General features: G+C 37.7%; 1 long non-coding RNA gene across 4 annotated transcripts in view; it reads left to right on the top strand.

Annotated features, from left to right (window-relative positions):
- The window catches only part of LOC139362143 (uncharacterized), a 55876-nt gene that overhangs the window by 29201 nt on the left and 12914 nt on the right, over positions 1 to 13761 (top strand). The gene's annotated exons all lie outside the window — the stretch shown is intronic.

Here is a 13761-nt window from a genome sequence, read left to right as displayed (position 1 = left end):
GGAAAATAAATAAACATCACCCAAATAGTTATGGATGGCAAATAGGGGAAGCATGTTGGATTTGGATGATTGATGCACAGCATCCATTTTTTCCTTCCTTTAAACGTATTTCCATCTGCAGAGGCTGTAAACCTAAATTCTGTATTTTACAAACTCTCTTAGTAAGTTTTTGGAAGCAAATAATATGTTGCCAATTATATACATTTGAAGGAAGCTTGAAAGAAGGAAGTCACACAGAGGTGATCTCCCTGCTGCTTTTAAAAACATTTTTCTCCTGAGAATCAAAAGCAGGGGCACATAAATGGCAAGAACATTGAACATAGTGTTTCATTGTCTACTCATTAGCTGTCAAAAAACAGTCAGTATGCTCAGTGCTGTGCAGGCTTCCTGATCCGTGTGATATTACTACAGCTAGTCCAAATGCTTGTCATGTGACTTCAGTATGTCCAAACTCTTCAACAAATTTTTATTTCTACTTAAATAAAATTTTGTTTTCACAGATAATTTGAGATGTATGAAAAGATCGCAAGGAGAGTTTCCATATGCCTCCCCACATACGCCCAATTCTTTCTGTTATTAACATCTTTAATTAGTATAGTACAAGTGTTACAATATATTGATCAATATCAATGCCTTATTATTAACTAAAGTCCATCCTTCTTTAAAATTATCTTAGTTCTGGCAGGACGCGGTGGCTCACACCTGTAATCCCAGCACTTTAGGAGGCGGAGGCAGGTGGGTCACCTGAGGTCAGGAGTTCAAGACCAGCCTGGCCAACATGGTCAAACACTGACACTACTAAAAATACAACAACAACAACAACAACAATTAGTGGGGCATGGTGGCGTATGCCTGTAATCCCAGCTACTTGGAAGGCTGAGGCAGGAGAATCACTTGAACCCAGAAGGTGGAGGTTGCAGTTAGCTGAGATAGCGTCATTGCACTCCAACCTGAGAGACAAGAGTGAGACTGTCTCAAAAAAAAAAAAAAAAAAAAAAAAAAAGTTTATCTTAGTTCTTATCTAATTTTTTCTTGTTGTTTTTTCTGTTCCAGGATTCCTCCCAGGAAACCACATTACTTTTAGATTTCATATTCCCTTAGTCTCCTCTAGGTTGGAAACGTTTTCCAGATTTTTCTTGTTTCTGATGATGTCAGAGTTTTTGAGGAGTACTCATCAGTATTTTGTAGAATGCTCCCAATGTAGTTTTGACTGAAGATTTTTCCACAATTAGACTTTGGTAATGTGGGTATTTTTAATTTTAATTTAATTTCTGTGGTATATAGTATGCATATATATATATTTATGGGTTACAAGAGATACAGGCATGCAATACATAATAATCATATCAGACTAAATTGGGCATCCATCACCTCAAGTATTTGTTTGTGTTACAAACAGTCTAATTACACTCTTTCAGTTACTTGTCAATGTGCATTTAAATTATGATTGACTATAGTCACCCTGTTGTGCTAGTAAATACTAGGTCTTATTCATTCTTTGTAACTAATTTTGTACCCATTAATCCTCCCCACTTCCCCCACCCACCCACTACTTTTCCCAGTCTCCAGTAAACAGCCTTCTACTTTTTATCTCTGTGAGTTCAATTGTTTTGATTTTTAGATGCCACGAATAAGTGAGAACATATGCTGTTTGTCTTTCTGTGCCTGACTTATTTCACTTAACAAAATTACCTCCAGTTCCATCCAAGTTGTTGTAAATCACAGGTTCTTATTCATTTTTATGGCTGAATACTATTTCATTGTATATTTGTATCACCTTTTATTTATCCATTCATCTGTTGATGGACACAGATTGCTTCCAGATCTTGCCTGTTGTGAGCAGTGTTTCAGAAAACTGGGGAATGCAGTTATCTATGTGATACACCGATTTCCCTTTTGGGGAGTATATACCTAGGAGTGGGATTGCTGGGTCATAAGTTAGCTCTATTTTAAGTTTTTTAGAACAACTTCCAAATTGTTCTTCATAGTAGTTGTATTAATTTACATTCCCTCCAACAGTGTATGAAGGGTCACCTTTTCTCCACATCCTCATTTGCAATTGTTACTGCCTTTTGGGTAAAAAGCCTTTTTGACTGGAGAGAGATAATATCTCATAGTTTTGATTTGCATTTATCTGATTATCAGTGATTCTGAACACCTTTTTCATATACCTGTTTGCCATTTGTATGCCTTCTTTTGAGAAATGTCTATTTAGATCTTTTACCATATATATACACACACATATGTATATATATTTGTGTGTGTGTGTGTATATATATATATATATATGGCAAAAGACCTAAATAAGATCTTTTCCCCTGTATGCATTAGGTATGTATCCTAATGCTCTCCCTGCCCTTGCCCTCCACCCACCGTCAGGCCCTGGTATATGTTGTTCCCCTCCCTGTGTCCATGTGTTCTCATTGTTCATCTCCCACTTATAAGTGAGAACATGTGGTGTTTATTTTACTGTTTCTGTGTTAGTTTGCTGACAATGATGGTTTCCAGCTTCATCCATGTCCCTGCAAAGGACATGGTCTCGTTCTTTTTTATGACTGCATAGTATTCCATGGTGTATATGTGCCACATTTTCTTTATCCAGTCTATCATTGATGGGCATTGGGGTTGGTTCCAAGTCTTTGCTATTGTGAACAGTGCTGCAATAAACATGCCTGTGCATGTGTCTTTATAGTAGAATGATTTATAATCCTTTGAGTATATACCTAGTAATGGGATTGCTGGGTCAAATGGTATTTCTGGTTCTAGATTCTTGCGGAATCACCACACTGTCTTCCACAACGGTTAAACATTCTCCACAGCCTCATCAGCATGTTTCATTTCCTGACTTTCTAATGATAGCCATTGTAACTGTCATGAGATGGGATCTCATTGTGGTTTTGATTTGCATTTCTCTAATGACCAGTTATGATGAGCTTTTTTATTTCATATGTTTGTTGACCATATAAATGTCTTTTGAGAATCGTCTGTTCATATCCTTTGCCCACTTTTTGATGGGGTTGTTTGTTTTTTGCTTGTAAACTTGTTTAAGTTCCTTGTAGAGTCTGGATATTTTGCCCATTTTTAAATCAGGTTATTAGATATTTTCCTATAGAGTTGTTTGAACTCCTTGTAATATTCTGGTTACTAATCCCTTGACAGACGAGTAGTTTGCAAATATTTTCTTCCATTACCTGGGTCGACTCTTCATTTTGTAGTTTGTTTCCTTCACTGTGCAAAAGATTTTTAACTTGATATGATCCCATTGGGTGCTTGTGGGGTGTTGTTCAAGAAATCTTTGCACAGCCCAATGTCCTGTGAAAGTTTCTCCAATTATTTTTGGAATAATTTAATCGTTTGATTTACTAGATTTAAGTCTTTAATTCAGTTTGATTTGATTTTTGTGTATGTGCAGAGATAGGGGTCTAGTTTCATTCTTCTGCATACGGACATCCAGTTTTCCCAGCACCATTTATTAGAGAGACTGTCTTTTCCCCAGTGTATATTCTCAGCACCTTTGTCAAAAATGAGTTCGCTGTAAGTGTATGGATTTACAGCTGGGTTTTGTATTCTGTTCCACTGATCTATGTGTCTGTTTTTACGCCGTACCATGCTATTCTGCTACACTATGCTACACTATGGTTGTGTAGTATAATTTAAAGTCAGGTAATGGGATTCCTCCAGTTTTGTTCTTTTTAGAACAGGATAGCTTAGGATAGCTTTGACTATTTTGAGTCTTTTGTTGTTCCACATAGATTTTAGAAGTTTGTTTTTTTTCCATTTCTTTGAAGAATGCCATTGGTATTTTGATAGGGATTGAATTAAATCTGTAGATTGTTTTGGTTAGTATAGACATTTTAACAGTGTTGATTCTTCCAATCCATAAACATGGAGTATCCTTCCATTTTGTGTCTGTCTTCTTTAATTTATTGCACCAATATTTTATAGTTTTCATTGTAGAGATCTTTCATTTCTTTGGTTAATTACTAGGTATTTTACTTTATTTGTACCTATTATAACTGAGATTATGTTGTTGGTTTTATTTTCAGATTGTTTGCTGTAGACATCTAGAAATACTTCTGATTTTTGTAGGTTGATTGTGTATCCTGCAACTTTACAAGAATAATTTGACTCCTTCCTTTCGAATTTGGATGTCCTTTATCTCTTTCTCTTATCTGATCTTCTTCCAAATAAAGCTGTTCTGAGCTGCCTAGACATGGGGGTGGGTTGAAACAAGCGCCCATGTGGCCACCAACATTGGGACTGTGCTGGGTCAAACCTGAAGCCAACACAGCACTGAGTATCACCCAAGGTCTACTGTAACCACTGCCTGGCCACCACCTGTGTTTGCTCAAAGCCCTGGAGCTCTACGATCAGCAGGTAATAAAGCCAGCTAGGCTTGTGTTCTTTCTTTCAGTTTAATGAGTTCCTCCAGACCCTGGCTGGATCCAAAGGTGTGGTCCAGGAGACAAGGACTTGATTAAAAAACCTTAGAAATCTTTATGATGATCTATTGTAGTCTATCGCTGACCTGGGTCCTCTGCCTGGTTAGGTGTTTTGAGAAGGAAGAACAAAGATGTAAAATCCCATTTTCATTGCATCGTATCAAGAGTACATATAATCAACATGACTTATCACTGCCAATGTTGGCCTTGGCCATTTGGCTGAGATAGTGCTTGCTAGGTTTCTCCATGGACCATATCCCATTCCTTCCATACTGTATGTACCATTTGGAAGAAAGCCTTTATACAAGTCTAATACATAAGGAGTGAAGAGTCATGTTCTACCCCACTGAGGGTGTTTTATATCTACATAATTTTTTTGAATGCTTTTGCATGGGAGATTGTTCTCTTTTCTCTTTTACAATTATTTATTAATTTCTTTATATCACTATGAGCTTATATATTTTATTTCATACTTTGGGTTATAATCCCAAAACCACTCATTAATTTTGTTGCTCAAATTGTCCAACTGTGGCCTTTCAAAGCTCTTTCTTTTGGTTCTTGTGCCCTTGCATACACCCCATTAATGTGTATTTTTGGTTATATCTTGCAATTTTTACTTCTAGTCACTTCCTTATTTTCTGAAATTACACATGCTCCAGGATTATTTGTACATTTTCTGCCAAATTCTTTAACCAGTTCTTTCTCTATGGAGTCCTTTAGGACCCTCTTACCAGAGAATGGGTTTAGAAACTGTATCTGAGCACTATGTGTACTTACTGCTACTGGGGTGTTGATGTTTCTAGATCATCTTTGCTAAAAGATAAAAGATTTATATGTGTGTATGTCAACTCTTGCACATATTCTTATCTATAAATATTTCCATGTGTAGCCATCTATATCTATGTTAAGCTAAACATGAGTTCAAACTGATATCTCCAGCTCTATTACTACGTGGATGGTTCTAGTAAACTCCAAAGTGGTAAAAGGCTACACAACATGATTTGGGCCAGTGCTCTAACCCTCCTGTTCTGATCCACAGAGACCTTGGAAAATTTGATGAGCATCCTCAAAAGCAATAATATTTGTAAAATTGAAATAAAGAAAATACAGTTTTTTAAAAAACCACTCTAGGTCTGAAGAAGAGAAATTTAATGTTAGTCTATTTTATGGAGAGTTGGAGAGTTACTTCTGTACCCAGTTAAACTGGCAAATTTACAACCCAGGACTCTTCAATAAAGAGTCTGTAGGCAAATTAGGGAGATCCATAGATGCTACACATGTAAAATTACTACAAATATTCCTCCTGGATTTCAGTAAATGGATCTGAAGCAGTGTAGAAGGGTAACTAGGTACTGAGGAATAATAAGATGAGATTTCAGATATATGGACATCATCTTTGAGCTAATATTAATCAGAGGGACCCAAAACATGACTGTGTTTCAATGGTGAGAATATGACATTTTGGGAGTTAAGCAATAAGTTTTGTTCTGAACTAATTCTGTATCCTAGAGGTTGTAAAAAGAATATACCCTTTGGATGTTTTCCCAGTTCTTGAATATATATTAACAAGAGACATAATGTGGCAACTGAAAGATTCCCATATTTGTTCTCTTAATTTTGGAGCAAGATCTTTTATTATATCAATATCCAAGAGTAAATGTCTGTGAATGAAACTCTTACTAAAATACTAACCATAAACAATAGTGGACTCCTGAAAGAATTATGGAGGGAAAACCATAAAATTATTGAAAGATTCAGGGGTGGCAATTTCTATCACATTCCTTCTTGTTTACACAACTGATTGTCCTCTAGAAAAATCATTTAAGACTTAGCAGATGATAGAGCATCACACAATCTTAATAAAATTATGTAAAATTGTGACTTCAAATGCAATTGGGTTTTGAGATGCTAGAATAAATTAATATAAATTCTAGCTTGTTATATACAGCAATTATTTTGGAGGGAAGAAAGAGAGAACAATAAAAATAGTTTAAACAGCTTTCATTTGGCAAGGAAAGCAGGACAGCAGGACAGTTTTGATGCTTTATTTATCAGCTATATCAACTCCTGAAATGATTTCTACTGTTGGAGTCCTGACCTCTTATTAGACAACTTCATAGATTCTAGGATGGTGATAAATTTTGCAACCAGCAATAGGATATTACAGACAGGAAACAAAAGAGATTTCAGATTCTTGTTAAGACAAGTACATTCTAGAGGGTGGGAGATATGGAGATATATCTTACAAAATTTCAGATCATGCAACGATGGTGAAATTTGGGGGGTTCAAGTGGTCTGTATGATTTATCTTGCAAACTGAAGATCAAAATGATGCCCCTTTCCCATTCTATCACTAAGGGAAAAGTATGATCTCAACATGTTCCACTCCAGAAAGTGCAAAGCCAAGCTTCAGAAGCAAACACTTGTTGGATTTTGTGGCAACATATCCCGCATATGATTATTTTCTTCAAACCCACTACCAAGTGAAATATACATCTGCTGGTATTTTTGTTGGGCTCAAAAAGAGAGAATTTATCTGACATTTTTGTCTTGCAGCTCTGATATTTTGACCTTATTTCCTAACAGATGCAATAGAAATAGAATTTGTGCTGCAAATGTGTTAAACTCCTTGAAGTAATCAGAACATAGGTCCCTAGTGATTTAGAGCAGAGCCATATCCTCTGTCTCAGTCAGTTAGAATTGTATAACAAACATATTAATACCATAGACAGGGTGGCTTAAACAACAAACAGTTATTTCACACAACCCTGAAGGCTGAGAAGTCCAAGGTCAACGTGCCAACTAATTTGGTTTCTAGTGAGGGCCTTTCTTCCTGATTGGCAGAGAGATATTGTTTTACTATATTTGCATATGGCACAAAAAGAAAGGAGCAGCAAACTGTCTTATGTTTCTTATTATAAAGGCACTAATCCCATTATGAAGGCAGAGCCCTCATTACCTTCTTCCCTGACAAAGGCCCCATCCCCAGGGGCATGTCAATAGTGATTATCTTCATAATTGATTCCTTAGATTACAGCAAATTCAGATGAGATTGTGACTTACAGAGAAGAATAAATGTATCTCCAATATTAATAAGGTGACTTATTGGGGTTCTTCCTTTGAGGATAGGTTTTATAACTCAAAAGCATATTCACACTGGGGATTAGGATTTCAACCTATAAATTTTATGGGGACAGACATTCAGTCTGTAACACTCTTAGGCAAATAACTATTTTTTTCATCAAGAAACGTTTTCTTCGTTCTTACTAGACCCTGGGAGGTTGAGACACTAAGTGATTATGACCACATTGCCTTGCTGACCATTGAGACACAAAGCCATAAAACTGTTGTTCACGGAAGCACTGCATAATGAAGTAGAAGTGGTACCTATGACCCGTAGTGTGAGATATCCCTGAAGGAGTAAGTTACATAGTCATGTGGCTCACACATTCAATGTATCTTCCCCTGACACACTCCCTTGTCTCTACAAACCCCATAAGCCCACACCAATAACTTCATGGGGAACTCCCCAGGAAACCTGATTTATAACTGGTTTCAAGCAATATACAAGTACCAGGGGAAATAGGATGACCAACTTTACAGCCCCACACAGGAAAGATCCTGCATGAAAGAAAAATCTTCGCAATGTCAAAATATCTTGTAGTTGACTTTACCTGAAAATAAAACCTTCAGAGATATGGGAGAACTGCTGACCATAATTAACAGTTTGACTAAATGGCCAAAAATTTTGAAAGAATAGAGTTAGAAGCATGACGACAGGAAGCATTGATAAGCCATGTGTAGACAGACTTTTCAACATGGACCAGAATCTCAGAATATTTGTTACACAGAAATTCTTACAAAATAGCTCCAGCTATAGAGACCTCATACAGTGAATAGAAATGATCCATTCTCTGGATGTCATTCCTCCTTCAGTCACCCTGCTGCTTGTCAACATATCTATAAAATAAGTAGTTGCTACGACAGGGATGAAAGTTGGACATGGTGCAAAAATTTGGACTTTTCAATTCAATCCAAAGCTTATGTAGTCTGTCTTACTGCTAAGCACAGTCCTACATAACAGAACTGAAGGTGATCCCCACCATAGCACAATCTTTCAGGAATATTAGTAAATGATCTAATGCTAATTTGATTGTATTAAACCACTTTCATTATGTCAGGAAGAGCAACTTGTCATCATTAAAACAGTCACTTATTCTGAATGTAGGTTTGCTCATCATGCTGATATGCTTTTGCCAGAAAAAAAATCTGAGAACTAATAAAAGTCCATATGCACCTCTACAGTGTCCCACACGATATTGTTTCTGAGCATGGATTTTGTGTTACAGTAAAAGAACGGAGGCAGTGGCAAAGTGAGGCCGTGTTTCCTTATAACCCATCACTCTGAAATAACTAGAATAATTATGACAATGGAATAGATAAAGAAGATACAATTACAGTACAATAGAATAAAGTACTGAAGATACAATTATGGAATAAAGTACAGCACAATGGAATAAAGTACTGAAGGTAAGATTATGGCTCCTGTTGGACGACGCTACCTTGCAGTCTTTGGGTCTTATTTCACAGAATGCAGAATATACCCAGAGCTGTATATACAACTCAGAGTTCTGGGTTTTCATGGCTCCATTTGGCTGGTAACTAAAGTTTGAAAGTGTAAGTGCCACATCTCTCTATTACAGCCAATTACATTCTGATAAATATTATCATCTTTCATTCCTGATGGCTTTAGATTTTTTTAGTTTGCATTCCTAGTATCCAAGGAATAAATGCTTTGCATCAGGAGATTAACAATGGGTCAATTGAGTTGGAAATTAAAATGTCACTTTACTATTTTGCATTTTTTATGCCAGTGAGGTAACACTCCAAGTTATAGCGACTTTATAGTTACTGACCTTTATTATCAAGGCAAGTGGGATTCCTACTACAGAATGGAAACATGGAGGAGTAAAATAGACCAACAGGAAATCCTAGTGCTGTGGACAGAGTTGTGTGCCTAAAATGTATTTTGTTGAAACCCTGATCCCCTATGTGACTGTATTTGGAGGCAGGGCCATTAAGAAGGGAAGTAGGGTTAAATGAGGTCATAAGGGCTAATCCTGTAGAACTTGTTTCCTTACAAGAAGAGGAGACACCAGAGATCTCTTTCTCTTTCTCTAAACGTGAACAGAGAAACGGCCATGTGGGACACAGCAAGATGACGACAATCCAGGAAGAGGCCTCCTTAGAAACCATCCTGATGGAGCTTGATCTTGGACATCTAGTTTTTAAAACTGTGAAAAAAAATAATTTCTGTTGTTGAAGACACTCAATCTGTGGAATTTTTCTAAGGCAGCCCCACTAAACTGATACACCAATGTCGGAAAGTTTATGATGCTTCAGAGCAAGTAGAAATAAGGGTTTGGGTAACACCATCCAGTATAGCTTATCAGACAATTCAAGGACTGGCTAAGAGCAAAATAAAAATGTAAGAAATGGTGGAGAAGGCTGGGTGCAGTGGCTCATGCCTGTAATCCCAGAGCTTTGGGAGGCAGAGGTGGGCAGATCACAAGGTCAGGAGATCAAGACCATCCTGGCCAACATGGTAAAACCTGTCTCTATTGAAAAAAAAAAAAAAATTAGCTGGGCATGATGGTACAGGCTTGTAGTCCCAGCTACTCAGGAGGCTGAGGCAGGAGAATCACTTGAACCCAGGAGACGGAGGTTGCAATGAGCTGAGATTGCACCACTGAACTCCAGCCTGGTGACAGTGAGACTCCGTCTCAGAAAATAAAAATAAATAAATAAATACAATAAAATAAATAAAAAATAAATTTAAAAAAATGGTGGAGAAAGAAACCTATTACTACTAACCATAGTCTGGTGTCTAGTTAAAGAAAAAGATATAATGGCTATCCGTATATTTGTTCCAGCTCTGTGATACACATACTCATGCTTTCTTTTCACTCTCCCTCATCTTTTATAAAAGGCATATCAATAGTGATTATCTTCATAATTGATTCCTTAGATTACAGCAAATTCAGATGAGATTGTGACTTAAAGAGAAGAATAAACGTAACTCCAAAATTAATGAGGTGACTTATTGGGTTTCTTCCTTGGAGGAGAGGTTTTATAAGTTAAAAGCATATTCTTCTTTTGGGGAGGGCTTACATAAGGTATAGAGATATTTCATTTTGTTCTCATTTTATTTCCATTTTTTTTTTTTTGAAATGTAGGTGAATGGATGTATGTGTAGATGTGGAATTACCAAAAGGAGAGTTCCAAAGAATGAGGGAAATAAATTTAGGAAAAGTTAGCCTTCATTCCATACCCTTAATTGTTGAACTTTTGTGTTAAGAAGAGACAGAAATGCCAACAGCTACATTTCCAGACTGTCCTTCAGCTGACTTTCCAAATGTAAATTAGCTTCTGCCGCTTATATATACCAGAGTGAGATTCCTAGCAGGAATATGAAGTGGAATATCCCTTTTTGGATTATTTTATTTCTATTCTTAAAGAAAAGACATAAAATCCTGAATAGCAAAAGCCAGCTATGGTGGTAGTTCTATTAAGCACTCATTGTTTAGCCACCAGCTTTGTTTGAGTTGAGGGGATTTATGTGGTATTCTGATCCCTAGATCAGAGTGAGAGTATACATGCTTGGACTAGGTTGTATTAGTGGAATCCTCCTGACTCCAACTCCTCTAGCCCTCCCAGTGATTTTATAAGCATTTATTTTCCACTATTAAACATACTGCTGCTTAAAATATTATTGATTGTTTTACTTTCCTGCACAGAACTCTAAATGACACAATTCTTCCTCCACAGAAAAATCGAATTTTCATAACCCCCTGCCCCCTGAAAAATAAATAGATATGGGCAAAAAGTGCAATTCAAATCAGAAATAAAGTATTTCTATTATTGTAGTACCTAAGTGACTCACATTTAAATTTGTCAGTGCCTTCTCTGAGTAGGTGAAAGGCAAAGTCTCTTAAGAATGCCTTCTATATATTCTGGAAAAAAATACCTGGGGTAACTAGGAGGCAGTCACTGGTTGAGTAAATGGTGCGACAAGAGAGTTTATGCCTTATGAAGAAATGTGGTTCTTTACACTGCTTGGAATAATAGTCATTTCCGGGGGGACAAGTGGATAATTCACATATAGAACAAGAGGTCTCCTGGAAGGAAAGGAGAGTATACTCTGACCCTTCCGTTTGAAGTTTAACTGCATTAGGCTGTACCAGGATTAAAATAGACCAGCTCAAGAGAAAAGATGCTAATTTGTTTTGAAACAGAATTCAAATTAAGAGTTGAGGAAGGTCAACTGGTGACCTCGACCCAAGACATGCACCTTCATGGTCCATGATAGGGGCAGGGCTGTCTCTGGCTGGAGAAGAATGCTCCAGCATTTCCTATGAGTCTAGAAAGTTGATTTTGATCCATTTTAAATTTTAATATTAAAACAAATGTTCTGCTCTTTGCTCTCCAGTTGAAAGTAAGCAGTTCTTATGAAGTCATATTATCTTCAAGATGCTTTAGAACTCAGTTATGTATGATTAGAGAATGATTTCAGCACTGAGACTAATACTAATAAAAGTGATATCAACATGTATAATACAGTCCTAACTTTTTCTGTGACTCTTGGGACTCATTCAATCCTGGGTAGAAGGTAGAATACATGAATAAATGGAGGCAAGAGTTAATAACTAGCTTGTCTGAGGTTGTAGATAAGTAGGGAGAAAATTAGGCAGAGCAACCAGGTTTCCTGATTACCATCTCTGTGATCTCTTTGCTGGCCCATTTAGTTAAGAGGTAAGTATCTTTCGTCTGACAGCTCTGACAATCCTTATTCACTGTGTGACCTTGGGAAAAAATGTTTAGCTTCTCTAAACCTCAAAGTCTTCCCAAATTAAATGAATAAATGAAGTTAACTACCTATTTTTCCTTTAATAGAATCTATTAGTTTCTTGTCCAGATAGTTTCTTTGTCATCTCAACACCAACTCAAGCAACCCACTTCCTGTTGAAAATCTTCCCTTTCCTTACAATACCCTGTATTAGTCTGTTCTCGCACTGCTGTAAAGAAATACCTGAGGCTGGGCTTTTATAAAGAAAGGTTTAATTGGCTCATGGTTCTGCAGGCTGTACAGGAAGCATAGTGGCTTCTGCTTCTGGGGATGCCTCAGAAAACTTACAGTCATGGTGGAAGGCAAATCATGGGAAGCAGGCACATTTTACATGGCTAGAGAAGAAACAAGGTGGGCGGGGCAGGGAGGTGCCACACACTTCAAAACAACCAGATCGTGAGAATAGTACCAAGGGGATGCTGCTAAATCATGATCCAATCACGTCTCACCAGGCCCCACCTCCAACACAGAGGATACAATTCAACAAGAGATTTGGGTGGGGACACAGATTCAAACCATATCACATCCCCAATAGCGTAACTTTCTGTTCATTTATTATTTCATTCAAAACCTGTAAGACATCTATTCTGTGTCATATGCATTAATAAGTGTGAGAGATACATTATAAAATATAATCGTATACTCATTCTGCTCTCATAGAAGTTACAATCTGGTCAGGGAAATAAGTTAAAATGTATGCCAGTGTTATTCAGAGCACCGGTAGTAGCTCTTAAAAGACAGTTTGGTAACTTCAGAATATCAGTTAGCCTTGGTAGAAATTGCCTCAGCTGGCCGGGCGCGGTGGCTCAAGCCTGTAATCCCAGCACTTTGGGAGGCCGAGACGGGCGGATCATGAGGTCAGGAGATGGAGACCATCCTGGCTAACACAGTGAAACCCCATCTCTACTAAAAAATACAAAAAACTAGCTGGGCGAGGTGGCGGGCGCCTGTAGTCCCAGCTACTCGGGAGGCGGAGGCAGGAGAATGGCGTGAACCCGGGAGGCGGAGCTTGCAGTGAGCTGAGATCCGGCCACTGCACTCCAGACTGGGCAAGAGAGCCAGACTCCGCCTCAAAAAAAAAAAAAAAAAGTAGTTGCCTCAGCTGCAAGAGAGACTTCTTACTCAAAGGTTACAACCTTTCTGCACTGTATCATATTGATGACAGCACAGTCATTGTGGCCCAAAGTATGATAACCCTTAAGGGTCATTTTAGCTCCAGAGTTCCATGTAGGGTTGGTCTGGGCTCTGACGGATCTCATATCACAGCTCCACTTCTCCCTTCTCCAGAGCTACTGATCCCAAGGGCATTTCCTAATAAATGTCCTGCATGCTAAATTCTGTCTCTTTCAAGTCTGTTTCCCAGAGATTCCAAATTATGAGCGTTGGTAACAGGTGTGGCCTGAGATTAAACAG

Source organism: Macaca nemestrina, chromosome 3 (genome assembly GCF_043159975.1).
Source record: "Macaca nemestrina isolate mMacNem1 chromosome 3, mMacNem.hap1, whole genome shotgun sequence".
NCBI classification, from domain to species: Eukaryota; Metazoa; Chordata; class Mammalia; order Primates; family Cercopithecidae; genus Macaca; species Macaca nemestrina.
The sequence above is the reverse complement of the archived record's forward strand: the minus strand, read 5'-3'. Positions and strand labels throughout refer to the sequence as shown.